The sequence below is a fragment of the Myotis nattereri genome, assembly GCF_964212035.1.
Source record: "Myotis nattereri genome assembly, chromosome: 10".
NCBI classification, from domain to species: Eukaryota; Metazoa; Chordata; class Mammalia; order Chiroptera; family Vespertilionidae; genus Myotis; species Myotis nattereri.
Window position 1 is genome coordinate 12,795,177 of NC_138085.1, and position 13,904 is coordinate 12,809,080.

Consider the following 13,904-nt stretch of genomic DNA (forward strand, 5'->3'; position numbering starts at 1 on the left):
TAGTTCTGCAGGCTGGGAAGTCCAAGATCATGGTGCTGGTAGTTTCAGTGTCTGCTGAGGGCCTGCTTTCTCGCTCATTGACAACCTTCCCTTCACTGGGTCCTCACTTTGTGGAAGGGGCACTAATGCCAGTCAGGAATGCTCCACTCTCATGACCTAAGCACCACCTCCAAACACCATCACATACAGCATATGGTTTCCACATGGGAATTTTGGGGCGGGGGCGGGGGGGACAAGTATTCAGTCCTCTCAGCAAACTCCTTCTTGTATTGAAGTCTTCTGAGAAGAGGCATTTGAGCTAAGCCCTGAGGGCTGGCATTCCAAATAAAGAAATGAGGATGTACCCAGATCCCAAGACCACAAAGTGCAAGGTGTGTTTGGGGACACTCAGGAGATGATCTTAGTGCAGACATAGGTTTCAGCCAATTTTACATTTCTGGATAAAGAATTTGAACTTGATTTCTTAGGCCATAAGTTGTGTATTGAATGAATATATATATATATATATATATATATATATATATATATATATATAGAGAGAGAGAGAGAGAGAGAGAGAGAGAGAGAGGAAACTATATATATATATAGTTTTCACCTGAGGATTTATTTATTTATTTATTTATTTATTTATTTATTTAGAGAGACATCTATGTGAGAGAGAAACTTCAATCAATTGCCTCCTGCATGCCCCTCACTCGGGATCAAACTGCAACCTAGTTATGTGCCCTGATTGGAAATCAAACTCCCAACCTTTTTTGGTTACAAGAGGACACTCAACCAATTGAACAACGGGGTCAGAGCTCCATTGATATTCTTTAAAAATATATATTTCTTTATTGATTTCAGAGAGGAAGGGAGGAGAGAGAGATAGAAACATCAATGATGAGAGAGAATCACTGATCAGCTGCCTCCTGCACACCCCCTACTGGGGGTGGAGCCTGCAACCCAGGCATATGCCCTTGGCCTGGATGGATCCTGGGACCCCTCAGTCCTCAGGCTGACTCTGTATCCACTGAGCCAAGCCGGCTAGGGCTCCATTGACATTTTTAACCTAGACATCCTATGCCGTGGGAGAGCAGAGCTCAGGAAAGTTTTCTAGTTTCCATCAGTGTGAGATTGTACAGCTAAATCCACGGAGAGGGAGGGCAGGTAAAGCTGGGGTGCTTCATCCAGGTCTAGGGGTCACCTGGGGGTGTGTCTGTGAAGCTCAGAAATGGCACGCCATGTTTCTGTGAGGACCTCCGTGTCTTTCCTGCACTTTTCACAGGGCCTGGCCCTACAGGGTGAAAGAGCACCCGCAGAGGGGAAGTCAGCGCGCCCCTCACCGCCCCAATCCCACGGGGGAGCGAGCAGAACCCGCCTGGAAGTGCGGCAGCTCCGGGTGGAGGCAGCTCAGGCTCCTAGTGACAGGACCCGGCGCAGATGGAGAGGCCGGGATGGTCCGGTCACAGCTCCGACTCCAGCTGACCCGGTCCTGCTTCCGGGCTCCAGGCGGCGCCGGGAACCAGGGGGTACCGGCGGGCGGACCGAGCATCCTCCCTGGAGGCAAGCAGAGCCAGACCGCGGGCTGAGGCGCCTCCCGCTAGACCTGGTGCTTCAAGGCCCCGCCCCCGGGCCCCGAGCAAAGCAGGATGGGAAATTCAGCGGAGTCTGTCCTTTGCTTTTAGAGCGGGAGCTAATGCCCGCGGTCCTCGGCTGCTGCTCGCCGGTTCTCGGGAGCGGGGGACGGAGGGGGAGGAAACGCTCAGCGGCGGCGGAGTCCCCGTGACCTACTCTGCTGTGACCCCGGGAGCACAGCCGGGCTCCCGCGCCTCGCGTGTCCCGAGTGACTCAGGCGAGGCCCGGCAGGCGGCGCTGCTGGTCGCCGTGTGTCCCTGACCCCGCACCCGACCGCCCTGGGCGGCTTGGCCTGGGCTCCGCGCCGCCCCTCCCCGCGCTGCCCCGGCCTCCTACCCAGCTGAGCTCGGTGTCCCGGAGGCCACAGCTCCAGGCGGGCCCGCCAGGCGGCCGGCGCTGCTGAGGCCCCGGCTCAGCCCGCGGGTCTCGCCGACCCTGAGGCCCCGGACGCGGCCCTTCCGCCCAGACCGGGCTCTGGTGCCTCCTGTGCCTTCCGGTCCCCCCCCAGCCGCCTCCGGTGCTCTTGGCAGGTCCTTGTTCCCAGGAAGCGAGGCGGCGGTCTCCCTGGGAGCGCATCAGTTCAATGCGGAGCTGTTATAGGGCCCCTGGAAGCGCACACACAGTTGGGGCTGCAAAGATCTAAATATACTAATCAGCACAAAGTGGTCATTGTTCTGTGCAGGCGATCCTTTAATTACCGATTCTGTGGCTTCCTCTCAGAGTTAATATGTTGGATAACCTGTTGACTAGAACATAGGAAGGCAGGCTGGATTTTGTGGTGTTTGGTGTAAGTTTTATAAGGCACTGTGAGGTGCACAGTCCTCTGCCAGGGGCTGTACCCACGTGAACGCCGGGCAGTAGACAAAGAGGACATGAGAGACAGAGGCATATAGGAGAGTCTTTTTAAAAATATATTTTCATTTTTTTTTACGTAGAGGAAGGGAGAGGGATAGTTAGAAACATCATGAGAGAGAAACATAGATCAGCGGCCTCCTGCACACTCCCTACTGGGGATGTGCCTGCAACCAACGTACATGCCCTGGACTGGGACCCTTCAGTCCGCAGGCTGTTCTCTATCCACTGAGCCAAACCGGTTAGGGCAGGAGAGTCTCTTTTGCAGGCCATGTAGCCATTGCTAACAAGGAGCCATCAGACAAAACAGTTCTTCAAAGTAGCTTCACACAGTGGCTGCGCCAAGCAGCCCTTGCTAATACAGTAGCAAACAGGAGCCATACCAAGCAGCCACCCACCGGCTGGTTAGTAACACCTTTATACTAACTTAGACACAAAGGCTTCCTGCCCAACAGTGACATCAGTATTTGGGTGATAGTAAGGTACTCCTGCCCAGTGTGTACAGTACAATCTCTGTGTCCTTGCTTAGATTGGCCTTGAACATCCTGATTAGGATTCTCCTGCTCAGATTGGCCTTGAACATCTGGCGTACTCTGATGAGGCTCCCACAGGCACTATCTCAGTCATGGCCCAAGTTAAACTGTTCTCAAAACTGACTTATCAGAAGGAGGAAAAAGTGTCATGAATGTGACATAACCGTTCTCTCAGGAATAACACTTGATTCACAGAAAACATAACTGCAACCCTAGAGGAGCTGCATGGGAACCACAGGCTCAGATATTTCAGCCAAGAAAGCTGCTGGTGCCAAAAAGATCTCAGAGGAGAAACGAAGTCAAATTAAACTGTTTGTGATGTGAAAGCCATTTCCAACACTGTTTTTAAAGGTTGTCTAGTGCTGACATGAATGTTTGTTTTGATTCCTGTATTTGAGGATTGCAGCTTAACCTCTATGCCACAAAACCGTTTTCCATATAAGAGTTGTCTGAGACAGAACTGTCATCCACCTTCTACAGTGGCCGAATTTGACTGGCTGTCAGTCACTGTTCGTAGAAATGTTCTGGAGGTAATGGGTGAGGGCTGTTTCCACCCACAGCTCGTCTACTTCTTTGTCGTAATAAGCTCAACTGTAGTAGATTGTGTTCTTTCAAAGCCAGAACTGTTAAGTTTGCAAACAAGCATGCCTGTTCCGTTGCCAGTGATTTTGTTCATGCCTTGGACTTTGGGTTTGCACCGGAAATTGGCAGTGCTTACAATTACATGTTTAGGTGGATTGAGGCTCACAGTTAATGATGACATTTACTAGTTTCTTAAAGCACCAAGAGGTTCAACTTTTGATGAATTAGAAATGATATGTTGTTTTTGTTTGTTTCATTTCAATATGCCAGTCATCTGTCAGGTGTGCTTTTTAAATGTTGTTCCAGCATTTGAACAGAAATGCCCTTAAATGTTGAGAGCCATTTACTATAAAGTAAAACTTGTCTAAATCCTTAAATGTGAAATGTGGAGAAATTAGTGAGTAGTAGTAGGAAATGTAGGATCAATATTGTCAGACATAAGTGCTTATCTCTCAGCCCAGTGATTTCCTACAGTTGATTTTGTCAGCAGCTAACATGTAGCTGTAATGTTAATTATGTACTGATAGTGTGAGGTAACTATGAAATGGTAACTAATTACCTGAAAGAATCAGATCTGGAATGCTCTTTGATGTTATGATTACTTGTACACCTACAATGTGATAGGATTGTATGACACTCATCTAAGGATTCATGGCTCTTCTGTAAACTTCTGATAATTTTCTTCTCGTTTTGATTCCAGCAGCTGGCCAGAATGTGTTTGAATTCTTACAGAAATAATATTGATATCTGAAAGCCATGTTGAACTTCTCTGTAGAAAGGGCAACGATGATTGCAGCTGGGGATTTGCAGGAATTTGTTCCTTTTGGTCGAGACCACTGCAGACACCACCCTAATGCTTTGAACCTTCAGCTTTGGCAGCTGCAGCCAGCCTCTGAGTTGTGGTCGTCTGATGGTGCTGCTGGCTTGGTGGGATCCCTGCAGGAGGTTACAATCCACGAAAAACAGAAGGTTTTATTAAGATTCTCAGTTTGCTTTTAAAATGTAGAGAGATTCGATCTACTTGTAATTTAAGGCTACCCAGATGCAACTGAGAAATGAGTATGATGCTACTTCTAGGGTATTGGTTAAGATTTGGTAAATTTTATGAAAGCTAAAAATAATGACCTTAATTGTATTATAGTGTCAAGGCTGTTTAGACATATAACTCAGGGATTTATAATGAGAGTCACTATGATTATGGTCCATTTAAATCTCTTTTTCTTCACTTAGTATGTGGGACCAGATTTCATGTTATTTGATGGTTAGATAGTCGAGTTAGCAATGGTCCCTGCTGCCAAAAACTTACATGTTTCTAGAGGAGAAAAGAAATGCCACATAAGTAGACACAGTACTAGTTTTTAAATAGGGGAATGAGAAGTAAGTGCATGTTAAACAGTCAGTCATTCTCATCTTAATTCCATTTCTGTATCCCTTTTGGGATACCAAAATTTCCAGGAGCGGAAGTCTGTAGTTAGGAATCCAAACCTTTCTCTGCCCTGTTCATTCTGATGGTTGGCACAAGGGTAGGAAGGTGAATGTATATGCAGTTGTGAAGCAGGGAAGTCTGCATGGTTGGTAAGCTCCCCCAGTGTCCCATGTGCACTTCACTGCCCCCTCTGCTTCACCCCCCATATGCTTCATATGTCTTTAGTCTCCGAAGAATGTTGGTTTAATTTTTGGATATATAGGTAAGGTCTAATTTTTGTTTATTTATGTTTTTGGCAGCATAAAATGGTAACGTAATAATAAAATACTTAATATAGAGAATTCTTGAGGTAAATTCCCATTTTTGAAATCCTGTAAGATACAGTATGATACATACACCCACACCCCCTCCTCTGTTAATCAGTGGCACCGAACCTAAGAGTTGGGCTTGGACTGAGCCTTACTCCACAGACAGAGCAGGAGACTTGTATCTGAATTGCTGTTCAATTTTAATTAATAAATCTTGCTCCATAATGTTGCAAAAGAAATAAAAACTGCTTAAACATGTCTTACATATGTAAATTTTTTAGGAAAGCTGGCAGCTAAGGAGAGGCAGAAGTGAAATTGGAGAAATGGATTATGACGAGGAACTCTATGTGGCTGGAAATATGGTGATCTGGAGCAAAGGGAGTAAAAGCCAGGCATTGGCTCTTTACAAGGCCTTTACCGTTGATAGTCCTGTTCAACAGGTGAGTTGATTTGAATTTTAGTATTTGATTGATTATTGAGTGTTTTTTTAAAAAAAAAACAAAGCTTTTATCCTAATTTTAACAGAAATAATAAAAACAATATATAATAATCTCAGTAGCTAGATATATGTTTTAACATGTAGTGAAGATAATGGTAGGGAAATAAACATTTCATTTATTTTCTATATCATCATTTTTTTGCACTGTTCTTTGTCAATTTCATGGTAATGTTTAAACACTTGAGTAATTTAATTAGTTATTGCCGAGAAAATTTATGACTTAAATTTAAGGGTATAAGAATATATTAGCACATGATTATATTTGGTTGCAAAGTGTTGAATAAATAAAAATCAAGTTCATAGTAAAAATAGAGAGTACGAGAAAGGAAAAAAAAAATCTAATTTGCTGTCATTGCACATGCTTGGGTTGCTGGCTTGATCCCCAGTAGGGGGCATGCAGGAGGCAGCTAATCAAAGTTTCTCATCATTGATGTTTCTATCTATCTCTTCCTTTCTGAAGTCAATGAAAATATATTTATATATGTATTTATATTTCATAAATTTATATATAAATTTATATGTATATTTATTTATATGTAAACTACATATATTTCTAACTGATTATAAAAAAAGAATAGAAACAAATAAAAATTAGTAATTAAAGGGACAGAATTAAGCATTTGCTCTGCCTTTTTAGGAAGCCTTGCAGTTCATCTCCAGTTAATAAAGGAAAACCGTTATTTAAAGTAGAATTCCAGCTAATAAATATAGAAGGACTGGTAGAATTTGAAAATCGCTATTCTGTGTAACCTCTTACTCCAGTGTCACCTCTGATTCAGACAAGGATTGTAAATGGGATAGTAATGCCATTGCGTGAAAGGTGTTAGCATGGCACCAAGGTGTCACCCAAAGTGAAGAAACAAATGCATCTCTACTTTGAAGCTGCATGTTGTTCTCCACCTCCACAACCTGGTGGGTTACCATCACTGATAGGGGACAGAGGACTCTTTTATACCTACAGCTGTAATGTGGTATGGAGACATGCTGTCATCTACTCAGTTTTCTTCCCCCAAATATTTGATATGAATATGTAGACCTAACTTCCAGTTATAGGAAGTATGGGGCCTAGAGGATCAGTTTGTAAAATGAGATGAGGAATGGGTGGAGGTATAGATGAAACAAGAACCACCAGAAATTGAGAATTATTGAAGCTGGCTGTTGGAGATTTATTATGTTACTCTGTTTCCTTTGTATATATTTGAAATTTTCTATCATAAAGACTTAAAGAAAAAACCACTATGAGATACAATTAGACAAATCCAGAATATGGGATAGTCTACATTCTGGTCTCCTTAAAGAGTTAGTCATGGAGAGAAACCAAGATGGCAGCATAGGTAAACACTGGAGTTTGCTGCCTCGAACAACCACTTCAAAAATACAACTAAAAGACGGAACGGACACCATCCAGAACCACAGGAAGGTTGGCTGAGTGGAAATTGTACAACTAGAAGGGAGAAGGAAAGAGAGAAGCATACCGAGACTCAGAGGAGACGCAGTATGGCAGTAAAATACTATGGTGCGGAGGTGCATGCGGAGCGGGCTGGCGGCTGAGGGCATGGTTGTCGTTTTCAATCAGGAGGTAGTCTCAGGCTCTGAGCTCCAGTTCCAGGCAAGTCTCTAGGGACCCAGACTCATACGGGAGAAGCGGGACTGTCTGGCATAGGTCAGAACTCGAGGGCAGCTTTCTCTCCGAGGTGCTTGCAGCGATTACCAGGACATTGAGAAGCAGAGCCTCTGAGGGCTGGACTGAGAGCAGCCATAACTGCTAGCCCCACCCTGTTGATCCCGTGGGACCCGCCCCGCCTAAGCCCTGCAGGGAAGATTTTGCTGTATAGCATCAGGCAAAGGCTAGATTAGCACCTCCCTAGAGATCCAGGAGCCAGGAAACCCAGAGGTAAGAGTGGAACCATCCAGTTTGCAGCTCCGTGGAACCATAAAGGACACACTCAGGGGGCAGACTCAGTGAGCACCAAAGCCCCATTGAAGCAAGTCTTGCCCCAGAGGAGTGTGTCCAGCACAGAAGTTCTCCCACTGCAGACACAGCTGATACTCACAGCCAATTGGCCTGGAGGTCAATTCCTCCCAGTGATAACTACAACAATCAAGGCTTAACTACAACAAGACTGTACACAAAGACCACAAGGGGGTGCACCAAGAGTGTCCTCCTCAGGTAATTGGAGAGGCTGAACCACTGGGCCCTAGTGGACACTCAAAACAGAAAACCACTTTATCAACACAGGGAAGCATAAAAATGCGGAGACAAAGAAGAAGGACACAAATTACAGAAATGGAGGAAAGCAAACTACTGGATATAGAGTTCAAAACCACACTTTTAAGGTTTTTCAAGAATTTTCTAGAAACTGCCGATAAACTTAATGAGATCTATAAGAAATCTAATGAGACCCTCGAGGTTGTGATAAAGGACCAACTAGAAATTAAGCATACACTGACTGAAATAAAGAATATTATACAGACTCCCAACAGCAGACTCTCTAGCCTTGATTGCAAGAATCAAGTCCACGATTTGAAATATGAAGAAGCAAAAAACATCCAACCAGAAAAGCAAAATGAAAAAAGAATCCAAAAATACGAAGATAGTGTAAGGAGCCTCTGGGACACCTTCAAGCATACCAACATCTGAATTATAGGGGTGCTAGAAGAAGAGAGAGAGCAAGATATTGAAAACCTATTTGAAGAAATAATGACAGAAAACTTCCTCTACCTGGTGAAAGAAATAGACTTACAAGTCCAGGAAGCGCAGAGAAGCCCAAACAAAAGGAATCCAAAGAGGACCACACCAAGACACATCATAATTAAAATGCCAAGAGCAAAATACAAAGAGAGAATCTTAAAAGCGGCAAGAGAAAGACAGTCAGTTACCTACAAGGGAGTGCCCATACGACTGTCAGCTGATTTCTCAACAGAAACTTTGCAGGCCAGAAGGGAGTGGCAAGAAATATTCAAAGTGATGAATGCCAAGAACCTACAACCAAGATTACTTTATCCAGCAAAGCTATCATTCAGAATTGAAGGTCAGATAAAGAGCTTCACAGATAAGGAAAAGCTAAAGGAGTTCATCACCACCAAACCAGTATTATATGAAATGCTGAAAGGTATCCTTTAAGAAGAGGAAGAAGAAGAAAAAGGTAAAGATACAAATTTTGAACACCAAATACACATCTATCAACAAGTGAATGTGAAAATCAAGTGACTAATCTGATGACCAGAATGAACTGGTGATTATAATAGAATCAGGGGCATAGAAAGGGAGTGGACTGGCTATTCTTGGGGGGCAAAGGGGTGAGGGGGATGTGGGAAGAGACTGGACAAAAATCGCACACCTCTGGATGAGGACAGTGGATGGGGAGTGAGGGAAGTGGGTGGGGTGGGAACAGGGTAGAGGGGAGTTATGTTGGGAAAATAGAGGAACAAAAGTAATAATCTGAACAATAAAGGTTTAATTAATAAAAAAAAGAACAGTAGTAGAAAGCAAAAAAAAAAAGAGTCATGGAGGGGGAAAATGGTGGGGCCTATTGTAGGTTAAAAGAGACTACAGGACATCACCAAATGCAATATTTTTTGCACCATTTTGAATGAACTTTGATTGAGTCCTGGTTCTAGAAAATTGTCTTAAAAAAACATTTTGGGGAAAATTTGAAAAAGTTGCAAATGGACTGAATATTAGGTGATGTTAGAAAAATTTTTTCTTAGGCAAGATGATGGTTTTGTGGTGTATAGGAGAGAATATTTATTTTGGGGAAATGCATGATGAAGTCATGATGTGGGGGATTTTCAGGTAGTCATCATCCCCCAGTCAAATCCCTCACATGCACATAAGCAGATATGGCATATTGGTAACCTCTGTTAGATTTATTTGTTTATTTTTAAAACATTTTTTATTGATTTTAGGGAGGAAGGGAGAGGGAGAGAGAGAGAGAGAAACATCAGTAACATCAATGGTAAGAAGAGAATCATTGATCGGCTGCCTCCTGCATGCCCACTACTGGGGACTGAGCCCGCAACCTGGGTATGTGACCTGGACTGGAATCAAACCCAGGACCAGTCCGCAGGCCGATGCTCTATCCACTGATCCAAACCGGCTAGGCCTTAACAACTGTTAGATTTAGATGAAACAGGTGTTCACTGTATTATTTCAACTTTTACTGAATATTTTTAGAATAAAAAGTTTTGGGGCGGGGGAGAATATATTTATAGCAGTTGAATTAATTATTGGGCTATTGACAAGAGATTTCAAGACTTTTTGACTAATGTTAAATTCCTTAGTGGTAAGCACTGCAATCTTGGTACCTGGACATTGCTTTTTTGTGTTTTCCCCCATTAACTGTTTCCTGATGAACATTGTACCCTTCTAACAATATACTGGGAACGATAAACTGAATTATTCCTAAACTTGAGGGCATGTGTAAAAGCATTTCTGTCCAGGAGTGTTGAAGCCAGTGACCATTTTTTTAAAAATATATTTTTATTGATTTCAGAGAGGAAGGGAGAGAGATAGAAAGATAGAAACATCAATGATGAGAGAGAATCATTGATCGGCTGCCTCCTGCACGCCCCCTACTGGGGATTGATCCCGGAACCTGGGCATGTGCCCTTGACTGGAATCGAACCTGGGACCCTTCAGTCTACAGGCTAATGCTCTATCCACTGAGCCAAACCAGCAAGGGCCCCAGTGACCATTTTGATGACATTTCCACCCCCCTCCCCGCCCCCCCCCCCCTGTAACCATATGGTTAGTGTAGTTGTGAAAGTGGCATGATGATATCCAACAAGGGTTTTTTTTTTTAATATGTATTTTTATTTTCCAGAGAGGAAGGGAGAGGGAGAGAGAGATAGAAACATCAATGATGAGAGAGAATCATTGATTGGCTGCCTCCCGGGGATCGAGGCTGCAACTCAAACATATGCCCTGACCTGGAATCAAACTCTGACCTCCTGGTTCATTGGTCGATGCTTAACCACAGAGCCATGCTAGCCGGGCTCAAACTCATTCTTTGCTTCTATGTTTCCATCTTAAATTCTCCAAAGGATGATTGCATGTTTACTAGATTCCATGGTTGTGCAGTTAGATGAATTGTCTCTTTTGTCTCCGTTATCTTAAGACTGCTTGTAAATAGAACGATAAGATTTTTAATTTCAGTCCTTTTGGTCTGGAAAACATATTGTTCTTTAGTCTTCTTACTATATGCGGGAAGATATTTTATATTTTGGTTAGGAATCGATACCAGGTGTATGTGACTCAGATTTAGTTGAACAAATAAACAGATAACTAAAATGCTGTATGCAGATAAATTAAAATGCCACATAATACCTGTGTGTCCACAGTGTGGTGAGAGTCAGGGGACTGGCTCTGAAGGAAGGATTTCTCAAAGAAGTTGCTGATTGAACTGGAAGTTGGTAAAAGAAGGGCATTCTAGGCAGAGCGAATCAGCCAAACTATTTATGGAAAAACATGATGTTTTCTAAGTTCAGAATGGATGTACACAAGGTTTGGGTGTGGAGAGATGCTTGCAGGTGCTGAGTGGATCCAAACTGAAGGGCCTTGTTTGTACCTGGGAACTTGAAATTTAAACTGTACACAGAAGGAGCCTGTCAAGGATGTTAAAATGGAAAGTACATCTTTAGTTCTGTATTTTGAGAAGATAGGACTTTGGTGGCAATGTGTAGGATGTGTAGGATTGGCTGGAGAGTAGAGAGACTGTTGTCAAGGATACTGTTCTGTGATAGTTCAGGGGAAAAAGATTGGCTCTGAAGAGAGAAGACAGAGATGAGAGACAGAGCTGAGGGAATGTGCAAGTCCTGAGACATCAGGAGTAAGGGAGAGTATGAAAATACTATTGGGGTGGGGATGGGAGTGGCCCGGAAGAGATTAATGCGGGGAAAGGAGGACCTATGTAATACTTTCAACAATATAGATTTAAAAAATAAAAATAAAATAAAATACTATCTGCTTTTAGAGACTGGGAGGATGGGATTTCATAAAAGGAAGCTGAGTCAATAATAGGTACAGCGTAGATTTGGGACATTTCAGGTGGGAGTGCAGCTCTAATGCCGGTGTTTCCTAAATTCAACAACCACAGATTAGACAATTCAATTTAAAACTGGACAGAGGGCTTGAACGGACATTTCTCTAAAGATATGTAAATGGCCAATGAGCACATGAAACAGTGCTCAGCATGTTTAATCATTAGGCAAATGCAAATCAAAACCACAGTGAGATACCATGTCATACCTACTGAGCTGACTGATTTATTAAACAATGAAAAAAATAAATAAGGATGTTGAAACTGGAACCCTGTGATTACTGGTGGAAAAGTAAAAAATGCCACTGTGGGAAACCATTTGCTGTTTCTCAAAATATTAAACCTAGGCAGGGTGGAGGGGATGAATGGGGGATATAAAGGGAAATCTATAATAATTTCAACAATAAATTTCAAGATAAATTAGGGGGGGAGTTAAACCTAGAATCACCATATGATCCAACAATTCCCCTTTTGATTATATATACACAAAACACAGAAGCATCGATCAGATGCTCAAACCTCAGAGGGAAGGTAGGGGAGGGTGGGAGTAAGGGATCGAGGTCAACCAAAGGACTTGTATACAAGCATATAAGCATAACCAATGGACACAGACCCAGGGGAGTGAGGTCATGAATGGGAGTGGGGTGGGGGACAATGGGGGGGATAAGGACATATGTAATTCCTTAATAACAAAAATGTTGAAATAAAGGGAAAAGATTTGAAAGTGGGGACTCAGTCGAACACCAGTGTTCATAGCAGCATTATTCACAATAGTTGAAATTGGAAACAACCCCAGTGTGTATGGAGAGATGACTGGATATACAATATGTGGTATATGCCTACAATGAAATATTTAGCCTTTAAAATGAAGGAAATTCTGAGATGTGCTACCACATGGATGAACCTTGAGGATGTTATACCCAACATAACATAAATACTGTATAATTCCACCTTCATGGGGTACTTTGCTTCGAATAGGTAAATTCATAAGGACAGAAAATATAATAGAAGCTGAGGGAGGGAGAAAGGGGGAGTTGTTGAATTGGCAGTTTCTGTTTGGGATAATGGAAAAGTTCTGGAAATGGATAGCATTGAGGTTACACAACTTTATGAATGAATGTATTTAATGGTACTGAATTTGTACACCACGAAATGGTTAAAATGGTAAATTTTACATTATGTATATTTAACCACAATTAAAAAACCCATAAAATACCATTAAATAATTTCAAGTAAGTGATTGTTAGGCATGCTAGTGAAAGTTGAATGGCATTTCCTAGTTTATGTTTTGCAAGATGAAAGGGAAAGTTTAGTTTTTCTAAAGATATTTTTCTGACTGTCTAAGAATGATAAGATCATTAAGAAACCTGTAGGTTATGAATAGCTCTTCTGGTAATCTTTAGTTTTATAAAGGACATGCCGAAACCGGTTTGGCTCAGTGGATAGAGCATCGGCCTGCGGACTGAAGGGTCCCAGGTTCGATTCCGGTCAAGGGCATGTACCTGGGTTGCGGGCATATCCCCAGTGGGAGATGTGCAGGAGGCGGCTGATCGATGTTTCTCTCTCATCGATGTTTCTAACTCTCTGTCTCTCCCCCTTCCTCTCTGTAAAAAATCAATAAAATATATTTTAAAAAAAATAAAAAAATAAAAAAAATAAAGGACATAAGGTCAATACAGGTTGAGCCACGGTTTGAGGTCACTCTTGTGGCAAGGCTTCTAGCTAGTAGATTTTTAAATTTTTGTCTACTCTTTTCTTAAAATTTATTTACACACATATTTTATCTTATAATATTTATCATTAATTTGTTTAATTTTATTTTACCTTTTTTAGTTCCCATGGTGCATGTGTTGAGCTGGTGAGAAGATAGTATATAGCTATATGTCATAATTATTTATTTATTTATTTTTAAAATCTTTCCTTTTGAAAGTATTATAGATGCCCCCCCTTTTTTATTGTCCCCTTCTAGCTCACCACAATTCTTATTTAGATATGATTTGTTAATAGGCTATTATTTAGATGCAATTCTTAGATAAGCATTTTGTT